A 12,192-nucleotide genomic window follows, 5' to 3' on the forward strand; every position below is an offset into this window, starting at 1 on the left:
AGAAATCAGCATTCTCTGAACAATACGCAGAAACAAACACACAACTCACGAACCAGAATACAATGAATAGGGTTTGCTTGTTTCTGAATACTGTTTATTGCACAGTGTGCCGGTTTCTGAGTACTATTTGTTGTGCGCTTGTTTGCTGAGTACTGCTATTATCTGATTACTATTCATTGTGTTCTGATTGGTGAGTATTGTTTATTGGGTGTTTGGTTCTGAGTACTGTTTTTTTATGTGCTTGTCTATGAGTACTGGTGATAAGAATGCTGATTTCTGTTTATTGTGTGCTCGTTTCTAAATACTGTTTAAGGTTTAATGCTTACTGAGTATTATTTATAGTTTGTTGGTTTCTGAATACTGTTTATTGTGTACTGGTTTCTGAGTACTGTTTACTGTGTACTCGTTTCTGAGTACATTTTATTGTGTATTTGCCTCTGAGTACTTTTAATAGCGTGTTTGTTTCTGTGTAGTCTTGTATTATTTGATGGTGTTCTGGTTTCTCACTATCGTTTATTGTGTGCTGATTTATGAATACTGTTTATGGAGTGCTGGTATGCGAGTACTATTTATCGTGTCCTGGTTTCTGACTACTATTTATTATGTTCTGGTTACTGAGTCTTTTTTCATGTATTGAAGTAGTCTTTATTTTGTACTGGTTTCTGAGAACTATCTATTATTTGCTGGTTTTAGAGTAGTTTTTGTTGTATATTTCTTACTGTGTTGGTTGTATTGGTTGCTGACTACTGTTTATTGTGAGTACTATTGACTAGATTTGGAGTATTCTTTATTATGTGCTAATTTCTGAGTACTGTTATTGTGTGCTGGTTTCTGAGTACTGTTTATGGTGTGTCGTAGAAAGACAGGACCAACTGAAGTGACATTTCTGGCCTTTGACCTTGAAAATTAGGACAAGGTCAAGGTCATCTAGAAACTTTGAAAATAAGGACTTTTCATTCCGTCTAAAGCATATAAAGTACAGATAAGGTATTATATGTCACAAACCAACTTATTTCATCGTATTGCATTACGACTTTGAACTTTGACCTTTCTTCGATTTACAGCTACTTGCGTAAACACCACTGTTATCACTACAACATCGATTAGAGTTTTTTGTATTCAGATCCATTGTTTGAATGTTTGAAAACCTGAAAAGGAGGAAATACCTCTAATTGTTCGCGAACAATTAGGATTACTAGTTGTGTTAATGTTTTGTTTTTTAGTGTGTTATGTGTTAGTGTGTTATGCATTAGTCTGTTAGTGTTGAAGTATCATTCTATTAATATGAGTGTGCTTGTGTATTAGTGTAATTGTGTTATGTGTTAGTGTGCAATTTGTTTGTGTGTAATGTGTTAAAATGTTACGTGTTTTATGATGCTTGTTAGTGTGTAATATGTAAGATTGTTATGTTTAAGTGTAAAATGTTTTGTTTTATATGTTAGTGTGTTGGGTCTTAATGTGTTAGTGTGTTAGTATTAGTCTGTTAGTATTAGTCTGCTAGTGTGTTAGTGTGTTAGCGTCAGTGTGTTAGTGTGTTAGCGTCAGTGTGTTATGTGTTATGTGTTCGTGTGTTATGTGTTAGTGTGTTATGTGTTCGTGTGTTATGTGTTAGTGTGTTATGTGTTAGTGTGTTATGTGTTAGTGTGTTATGTGTTAGTGTGATATGTGTTAGTGTGATATGTGTTAGTGTGTTATGTGTAAGTATGTTATTGTGTTATGTGTTAGTGTGTTATGTGTTAGTGTGATATGTGTTAGTGTGATATGTGTTAGTGTGATATGTGTTAGTGTGTTATGTGTTAGTGTGATATGTGTTAGTGTGTTATGTGTTAGTGTGATATGTGTTAGTGTGTTAGCGTCAGTGTGTTATGTGTTAGTGTGTTATGTGTAAGTATGTTATTGTGTTATGTGTTAGCGTGTTATGTGTTTAAGTGTGTTAGTGTAATTGTTTTAGGTTTAATTTGTAAGTGTGTTTTAGTATCATTGTGATGTGTGTTAATGTGTTGTATGTTAATGTGTTAATGTTAGTCTGTTCTGTGTTAGTCTATTAGTATTGCTGTTTAGTTGTGTTAGTATGCTAGTGTTTTATGTGTTTGTGTTTTATGTGTTATGGTGTAATGTGTTAGTATGCTGTGTGTTAATGTGTTGTGTTAGTGTTATTGTGATTATGTTAGTGGGGTATTGTGTTAGTGTTTTAGCGTGTTAGTATGTTAATGCTAGTTTGTTAGTGTTATTGTGATTATGTTAGTGGGGTATTGTGTTAGTGTTTTAGCGTGTTAGTGTATTAATGCTAGTTTGTTAGTGTTATTGTGATTATGTTAGTGGGGTATTGTGTTAGTGTTTTAGCGTGTTAGTGTGTTAATGCTAGTTTGTTAGTGTTATTGTGATTATGTTAGTGGGGTATTGTGTTAGTGTTTTAGCGTGTTAGTATGTTAATGCTAGTTTGTTAGTGTTATTGTGATTATGTTAGTGGGGTATTGTGTTAGTGTTTTAGTGTGTTAGTATGTTAATGCTAGTTTGTTAGTGTTATTGTGATTATGTTAGTGGGGTATTGTGTTAGTGTTTTAGCGTGTTAGTATGTTAATGCTAGTTTGTTAGTGTTATTGTGATTATGTTAGTGGGGTATTGTGTTAGTGTTTTAGCGTGTTAGTATGTTAATGCTAGTTTGTTAGTGTTATTGTGATTATGTTAGTGGGGTATTGTGTTAGTGTTTTAGCGTGTTAGTATGTTAATGCTAGTTTGTTAGTGTTATTGTGATTATGTTAGTGGGGTATTGTGTTAGTGTTTTAGCGTGTTAGTATGTTAATGCAAGTTTGTTAGTGTTATTGTGATTATGTTAGTGGGGTATTGTGTTAGTGTTTTAGCGTGTTAGTATGTTAATGCTAGTTTGTTAGTGTTATTGTGATTATGTTAGTGGGGTATTGTGTTAGTGTTTTAGCGTGTTAGTATGTTAATGCTAGTTTGTTAGTGTTATTGTGATTATGTTAGTGGGGTATTGTGTTAGTGTTTTAGCGTGTTAGTGTGTTAATGCTAGTTTGTTAGTGTTATTGTCTTAGTGTGTTAGTCTTTTAGTGTGGTAGTATTAGTCTGTTAATGTAAGTGTGTTAGTGTGTTAATGTATTTATGTCAGTGTGTTGTTTGTTCATGCTATGTGCTTGTGTGCTATGTGTCAGAATGTTATGTGTTAGTGTATTATGTGTTAATGATAAGATAAGATAAGATAAGATATTCTTTATTTCCTCCGACTTAACGGAGAGTTTGTGTTAGTGTGTTCGTGTGTTTGTGTTAGTGTGTTAGTGTGTTAGTCCGTTAGTGTGTTAGTGTGTTAGTCCGTTAGTGTGTTAGTGTGTTAGTCCGTTAGTGTGTTAGTGTGTTCGTCCGTTAGTGTGTTAGTGTGTTAGTCCGTTAGTGTGTTAGTCGGTTAGTGCGTTAGTGTGTTAGTCTGTTAGTGCGTTAATGTGTTAGTCCGTTAGTGTGTTAGTCCGTTAGTCCGTTAGTGTGTTAGTCCGTTAGTGTGTTAGTCCGTTAGTCCGTTACTGTTAGTCCGTTAGTCGGTTACTGTTAGTCCGTTACTGTTAGTCCGTTAGTCGGTTACTGTTAGTCCGTTAGTCCGTTACTTTTAGTCCGTTAGTCCGTTACTGTTAGTCCGTTAGTCGGTTACTGTTAGTCCGTTAGTCCGTTACTTTTAGTCCGTTAGTCCGTTACTGTTAGTCCGTTAGTCGGTTACTGTTAGTCCGTTACTGTTAGTCCGTCAGTCCGTTACTTTTAGTCCGTTAGTCCGTTACTGTTAGTCCGTTAGTCCGTTACTGTTAGTCCGTTAGTCCGTTACTGTTAGTCTGTCAGTGCTAGTGTTAGTCCGTTAGTGTTAGTGTTCGTCCGTTGGTGCTAGTGTTCGTCCGTTAGTGTTAGTATTAGTGTGTTAATGTTAGTCTGCTAGTGTTGGTATTAGTCTGTTAGTGTTGGTATTAGTCTTTTAGTGTTGGTATTAGTCTGTTAGTGTTGGTATTAGTCCGTTAGTGTTGGTATTAGTGTGTTAGTGTCAGTGTGTTAGTGTTATTATTAGTCCGTTAGTGTTGGTATTAGTCTTTTAGTGTTAGTATTAGTGTGTTAGTGTCAGTGTGTTGGTGTTGGTATTAGTCTTTTAGTGTTAGTATTAGTGTGTTAGTGTCAGTGTGTTAGTGTTGGTATTAGTCCGTTAGTGTTGGTATTAGTCCGTTAGTGTTAGTATCAGTCCGTTAGTGTTAGTATTAGTGTGTTAGTATTAGTTTGTTAGTATTGGCATTAGTCTGTTAGTGTTAGTATTAGTGTGTTAGTGTTAGTATTAGTTTGTTGGTGTTGGTATTAATCCGTTAGTGTTAGTATTAGTCCGTTAGTGTTGGTATTAGTCCGTTAGTGTTAGTATTAGTCCGTTAGTGGTAGTATTAGTGTGTTAGTGTTGGTATTAGTTTGTTGGTGTTGGTATTAGTCCGTTAGTGTTAGTATTAGTCCGTTAGTGTTAGTATTAGTGTGTTAGTATTAGCTATTAGTGTTATTATTAGTTTGTTAGTGTTAGTGCTAGTCCGTTAGTGTTGGTATTAGTCCGTTAGTGTTAGTATTAGTCCGTTAGTGGTAGTATTAGTGTGTTAGTGTTGGTATTAGTTTGTTGGTGTTGGTATTAGTCCGTTAGTGTTAGTATTAGTCCGTTAGTGTTAGTATTAGTGTGTTAGTATTAGTCTGTTAGTGTTATTATTAGTTTGTTAGTGTTAGTACTAGTCCGTTAGTGTTGGTATTAGTCCGTTAGTGTTAGGGTTTGTCCGTTAGTGTTAGTATTAGTCTGTTAGTGTTAGTATTAGTCTGTTAGTGTTGGTATTAGTCTGTTAGTGTTGGTATTAGTCTGATAGTGTTAGTATTAGTCCGTTAGTGTTGGTATTAGTCCCTCAGTGTTAGTATTAGTCCGTTAGTGGTAGTATTAGTATGTTAGTATTAGTCTGTTAGTGTTATTATTAGTGTGTTAGTGTTGGTATTAGTCCCTCAGTGTTAGTATTAGTTTGTTGGTGTTGGTATCAGTCCGTTAGTGGTAGTATTAGTGTGTTAGTATTAGTCTGTTAGTGTTAGTATTAGTCCGTTAGTGTTGGTATTAGTCCCTCAGTGTTAGTATTAGTCCGTTAGTGGTAGTATTAGTGTGTTAGTATTAGTCTGTTAGTGTTATTATTAGTGTGTTAGTGTTGGTATTAGTCCGTTAGTGTTAGTATTAGTCCGTTAGTGTTGGTTTGTTAGTGTTAGTCTGTTAGTATTAGTCCGTTAGTGTTACTATTAATCTGTTAGTGTTAGTATTAGTCTGTTAGTGTTAGTCTGTTAGTGTTAGTCTGTTAGTGTTAGTCTGTTAATGTTAATATTAGTCTGTTAGTGTTAATATTAGTCTGTTAGTGTTAATATTAGTCTGATAGTGTTAGTGCTAGTGTGTTAGTGTTAGTATTAGTCTGTTAGTGTTAGTATTAGTCCGTTAGTGTTAGTATTAGGAATTTGGGTGGTGTTAGGTTAGAGTAGAAAAGTGAAAAAGAAATATTGAAGATGAAAAAGTGTTCTAGGAAAAGGTTGAGAGGCCTTTAATTGTTTACGAACAATTAGGATTACTAGTGTTCTACTCAACTCCCACCTTACACTGTTTTACGCCTTAACGAATTCGAAAATTGAATGACCATGAAAGTGATGCTAAAAACATACAATTTGTGCGTAGTCGTAATGTTCTTAACACTTTGTTTGCGGAAAAAGTAATGGCGACTGAATCAAATGCCATAAAAGGAATGCGAAATGTCGCACGTATGTTTACTCTTTTTTTTTTAGGTCGAAAGTGCATCGGGATGGTATTTTTCACTGGATCCTAGTTTATTTCTCTATAGTGAAGCATTATCAAGCTGATTGACCCCAATAAACCACATTTGCTCAAAGAAATAAAGGATAATGTATTTTGAACCATAACTATTGCGAAAATGGAATTCTCCGTACGTGCGACGACTCAACATTTCCTGGTATACTGACCGAGGGAATCGAACCCACCCCTCTTTCCATCCGAGAACGGAAAACGTGCACCTTTACACCTGGTCAGTTGTCAATTAATCTTGAAATGTGGAAATCGAGGGTGTACAGGATTTCTGAATTGATGCGACTGCACATTTCTTACATTAAAACATCAATGACACGACTCAAGTTCCCATTCTGACCAGACGCTGAAATTCGACCCTCCACCGCATTACGGCGACTCGCGTTGAAAACCTTGTTATCGCTACTGGCACCGAAACGAAACTGGTAGAGACACCAATCCTTTGCTGATGAATTCCCAGTAAAACTCTTGCAGTGAGAAGTTAACCGAAGGGAACCGTAAACCCCTAAGCATAGTTATTCTCCCTGAGAGTCTCCAATGTCATTATTTAAGCCCATGACTTTGACATGAATATACATAGAGACATGGGACCACTTGCATGAAGCTCCATGACCTTTGACCTTCAAATAAGGTTATCTTCAAAGGTCAAGGTCACACACATCAAGGTGTGAGTCCGTTATTGTCTACAATTCAACACCACACACACACTCGAGCATGACTTCCGGTCTCTCGGCATGTGCTCCTAAACCCACACTTTATCCATGCACAATCGCTTATGTCATACGTACAAACACACATATAAACAACATTAAAACCCTTGAATTTCCATTATTTATTGTCTTTCAATCCTACGCCATTTTGAACAATTGATATCCCAACAATTCTCGAATATCATACTTAACGAAGTAAGCTACTTATATACCTTTTGATTCCAGCTAACCTAAAATTTCAAGTTTTTTCATAAATATCTTAAAGAACTCCTCGTTTGTATTAGATATCTGACTAATTTACAACTATCCATGTGAAGTGGAGTGGTATTAGGTATCTTGATATGCCATCAATTTTCAGATATCACCCTTAAGGAAGTCAGCTACTTATACCTTTTGATTCCAGCTAAGCAGAAAATAAGTTTTTAGAAAATATTTTAAGGAACTCCGTCTCTATTTTAAATATCTGGTTAATTGACCTATGCACATATGACAAAATCTGATATTAGGTATCTTAATATGCCATCAATTTTTAGATATCACGCTTAAGGAAGTCAGCTACTTATACCTTTTGATTCCTGGTAACCTGAAATTTTAAGTTTTTCATAAATATTTTAAGCAACTTTGTATTTGTATTAGATATCTGACTAAATTACAACTATCCATGTGAAGTGGTATGGTATTAGGTATCTTGATATGCCATCAATTTTCAGATATCACCCTTAAGGAAATCAGCTACTTATACCATTTCATTCCTGGTATCCTGAAAGTTCAAGTTTTTCATAAATATCATAAAGAACTCTGTATTTGTATTAGATATCTGACTAATTTACAACTATCCATGTGAAGTGGAATGGTATTAGGTATCTTAATATGCCATCAATTTTTAGATATCACGCTTAAGGAAGTCAGCTACTTATACCTTTTGATTCCAGGTAACATGAAATTTCAAGTTTTCTACCAATATTTTAAGGAACTCCTTGTTTGTATTAGATATCTGACTAATTCACAATTATCAAAGTGAAGAAGAGTGATATTAGGTATCTTGACATGCCATAAGTTTCCAGATATCACGGTTAAGGAAGTCAGCTACTTATACCCTCTGATTCCAGGTAACCTGAAATTTTAAGTTCTTCATAAATATCTTAAAGAACTCTGTGTTTGTATTAGATATCTGACTAGTTTACAACTATCCATGTGAAGTGGAGTGGTACTAGGCATCTTGATATGCCATCAACTTTCAGATATCACCCTTAAGGAAGTCAACTACTTATACCATTTGATTTCAGGTAACCTGAAATTCCAAGTTTTTCATAAATATCTTAAATATCTCCTTGCTTGTATTAGATATCTGACTAATTTATAACTATCCATGTGAAGTTGAATGGTATTAAGTATCTTGATATGCCATCAATTTTCAGATATCACCCTTAAGGAAGTCAGCTACTTATACCCTTTGATTCCAGGTAACCTGAAATTTCACGTTTTTCATTTATATCTTAAGGATCTTTGTGTTTGTATTAGATATCTGACTAATTTACAAATATCCACGTGAAGAAGAGTGATATTAGGTATCTTTATATACAATTAATTTTGAGATATCACCCTTAAGGAAGTCAGCTACTTATACTTTTTGATTCTAAGTAACCTTAAATTTGAAGTTTTCCGTAAATATCTTGAGAAACTCTACATTTGTATTAGATATCTGACTAACTTACAACCATCCACGTGAAGAGGAGTGATATTAGGTATCTAAATACCTATTATCATACCTCTTCACGGGGATAGTAGTTTACTAGTCAGATATCTAACAGAAACACAGAGTTCCTTAAGCTATATACAAAACACTTTAAATTTCAGGATGTCTGGAATCTAAAGCTATAAGTAGCTGATTTCGTCGAACGTGATATCTGAAAATTGATCGCATATCAAGACACTTCATATAAAGCCCTGTAATATCGGCAAAGATAAAGTCAGATATCTAACATATCTATCTGAAAATTGATGGTATATCAAGATACCTAATATCACTCCACTTCACATGGATAGTTGTGAATTTGTCAGATATCTAATACAAACTCAGAGTTCTTTCAAATAGTTATGAAAAACTTGAAATTTCAGGTTACCTGGAATCAAAAGGTATAAGTGGCTGACTTCCTTAAGGATGATATCTGAAAATTAATGGCATATCAAGATACCTAATACCATTCAACTTCACATGGATAGTTGTAAACTAGTCAGATATCTAATACAAACAAGGAGTTCTTAAAGATATCTATGAAAAACTTGAAATTTCAGGTAAGCTGGAATCAAATGGTATAAGTAGCTGACTTCCTTAACGGTGATATCTGAAAATTGATGGCATATCAGATACCTAATACCACTCCACTTCACATGGATAGTTGTAAACTAGTCAGATATCTAATACAAAAAAGGAGTTCTTTAAGATATTTATGAAAAACTTGAAATTTCAGGATACCAGGATTCAAAAGGTATAAGTAGCTGAAAGGGAACGTAGGGTATAAAAAAATATTTTCACATTTCAAATACTAAATATTTAGTAATTAAGTCCACTGGTTATTTCCATTTGATTGTAATCTGTTGTGTAGAAATCGGCTATTAAATATAGCTACACACCATCTGCTGGAGGCTGCCATTTTGCAAGATAAAGTTATCGCTCTTTAAGATATTTCCCACAATCCCATCTGTTTATGACGTATACCGGGCAATTGCCTCTCAGTGAAAGCATCTGATCATGTCTGAATGCAAAGGATATCAATATGAGCCTGATTATAATGAAGAGGAATTATTAGCAGATTCAAATGAAAACACTAGTGCATTGGGATAAATTGATGAAAACGACACTCTTAATTCTTAAACTTTTAATTTTGTATTCTTTATACAGGATTGTTCATTATCTTCACTTCTTCATTCTTCACTTGAACATTCCTTAGCACATATGATGGACAATGACTGGGCAATTCTATCTGTATATGTTGCACAAAGTTGATTTATTCTTCAATATGGATTGAGAGTGGGATATTTTTGTCACTATTCATGTCTTCATTGAGCTGAAAATATAAAAATGAAATCAAACCATTAATTTATAACTTTAGTAATGAATTTTCATGAAAGTGCATGTACATGTACATGTATTTCACACAACAAAGAGTTTTTTTTCTTTTTTTTTTTAGTTTTCTCTCTTTCTGATTTATTAGTACATCTGTTTATAAGAGAATCTTACAATGTGAATCTGTATACGGCACAAATCAGTTGATTATCACTACACCCCTGCAGTAATTGCTACGTATAAATGTCAAGACTTGAAAGATTAACTGCACAGGGGGAATTAAAATGACCTTGGTTGTAAAACTTTGTTAATCATTTAATAGAAAAGTGCATCAAATTACCTGTTTCCTTAGATGCTGATAGTCCAGGTTGATCAATAGGTTCTGCATATGAGTTTTCATTGGTTTCCAAAAGAAAATGGATTAGCTGAAAAATAATGACTAATTAATTATATCTACTTACTTCATATATACTATACTTCATATATACTATACTTCATTTGTTTACTTGTACATTTTCAATTTCTTTAAAAACAATAGTATAATACAAAATGTGCTAGTGCTGTGATGATTTTTGAAAGTATTACATGTATCCTGCTTTTCCTCATCTTTTTGAGCTATTTTCTCTTATTTCTTAGGCTTGCTGTCATCAAATATTTCAGTTACTGCATGTTCTTTTTAATAGGTTTTGGTGTGTATCCCAATATCTTAACTTAAATAGATATTAATTTAACTTTGAATATTTAAAAAGCAGTGTTTACCCATCCCTTCATATTTAGCCTGTACAAAATGTTCACTGGATAAGGATAGATTAAATTAGAAAATTATTATATAAGTAAAAGTTTGTTGTAAATAAACTCTGGTTATACACATTAAGAATTATTAGTATTTACTGAGTAAAAAGCAAATATAACTGGTATACTTACCCTGATATCCTCTTTAAAAGAATCTTTCTCAAAATGCCGTTCAAAAACAAAAGATTCATTTCCAAGGTTATGTATCCAATTATTGCACAATGATCATAGTTCTGGGGGGAGATCAGGGATGCTAAAAGGTAGATACATGTATTCCTTTTCCTTTGACCACAGTGCAAAATTTCGCTTGAACTCCCGACATTTAAATTATAGATACTCTGTAACCCATTTAGTGCTAGGCACAGCAGTTGTAATGAATTGCCGCATACACGTCATCAGCCGCCATGATAAGAGATTCTCCCATTCAGCTCAGTTTTCAGTGTAAATGACAGATTAAATCTTGTTATCAACAGCAATTATTTTTTCTATGCTAGATTTTGTTGTCTGCATAGTACTAGTTTTCACATATCAAAATTTGATTTTTGACCCTACGTTCCCTTTAAGCGTGATATCTGGAAACTTATGGCATGTCAAGATACCTAATGTCACCCTTCTTCACTTTGATAATTGTAAATTAGTCAGATATCTAATACAAACAAGGAGTTCCTTAAAATATTAATAGAAAACTTGAAATTTCACGTTACCTGGAATCAAAGGGTATAAGTAGCTGACTTCCTTAAGGGTGATATCTGAAAATTGATGGCATATCAAGATACCTAGTACCACTCCACTTCACATGGTTAGTTGTAAACTAGTCAGATATCTAATACAAACACAGAGTTCTTTAAGATATTTATGAAAAACTTAAAATTTCAGGTTACCTGGAATCAAAGAGTATAAGTAGCTGACTTCCTTAACCGTGATATCTGGAAACTTATGGCATGTCAAGATACCTAATATCACCCTTCTTCACTTTGATAATTGTGAATTAGTCAGATATCTAATACAAACAAGGAGTTCCTTAAAATATTGGTAGAAAACTTGAAATTTCATGTTACCTGGAATCAAAAGGTATAAGTAGCTGACTTCCTTAAGCGTGATATCTAAAAATTGATGGCATATTAAGATACCTAACACCATTCCACTTCACATGGATAGTTGTAAATTAGTCAGATATCTAATAAAACTACAGAGTTCTTTAAGATATTTATGAAAAACTTGAACTTTCAGGTTACCAGGAATCAAATGGTATAAGTAGCTGACTTCCTTAAGGGTGATATCTGAAAATTGATGGCATATCAAGATACCTAATACCATTCCACTTCACATGGATAGTTGTAAATTAGTCAGATATCTAATACAAACAAGGAGTTCTTTAAGATATTTATGAAAAACTTGAAATTTTAGGTTAGCTGGAATCAAAAGGTATAAGTAGCTTACTTCGTTAAGTATGATATCCGAGAATTGTTGGCATATCAAGATACCTAATATCACACCTCTTCACGTGGGTTGTTGTAAATTAGTCAGATATCTAATACAAATACAGAGTTCTTTAAGATATTTATGAAAAACTTGAAATTTCAGGATACCAGGAATCAAAAGGTATATAAGTAGCTGACTTCCTTAAGCGTGATATCTGGAAATTTATGGCATATCAAGATCCGTAATATCACTCTTCTTCACTTTGATAATTGTAAATTAGTCAGATATCTAATACAAACTCAGAGTTTCTTAAGATATTTGCGAAAAACTTGAAATCTCAGTTT

At 33.7% G+C, this 12,192-nt stretch overlaps 1 long non-coding RNA gene across 1 annotated transcript; it reads right to left on the bottom strand.

Annotated features, from left to right (window-relative positions):
* Positions 1-9,431: 9,431 nt before the first annotated feature.
* On the bottom strand, positions 9,432-10,687 carry LOC130050757 (uncharacterized). The gene is made up of 3 exons (XR_008799011.1): positions 10,559-10,687; positions 9,975-10,059; positions 9,432-9,635 (listed from the first exon to the last, which is right to left on the bottom strand). It is a non-coding gene; the product is annotated as an uncharacterized LOC130050757 (long non-coding RNA).
* Positions 10,688-12,192: the final 1,505 nt, after the last annotated feature.

The sequence above is a fragment of the Ostrea edulis genome, chromosome 10 (genome assembly GCF_947568905.1).
Source record: "Ostrea edulis chromosome 10, xbOstEdul1.1, whole genome shotgun sequence".
Taxonomy (NCBI): domain Eukaryota; kingdom Metazoa; phylum Mollusca; class Bivalvia; order Ostreida; family Ostreidae; genus Ostrea; species Ostrea edulis.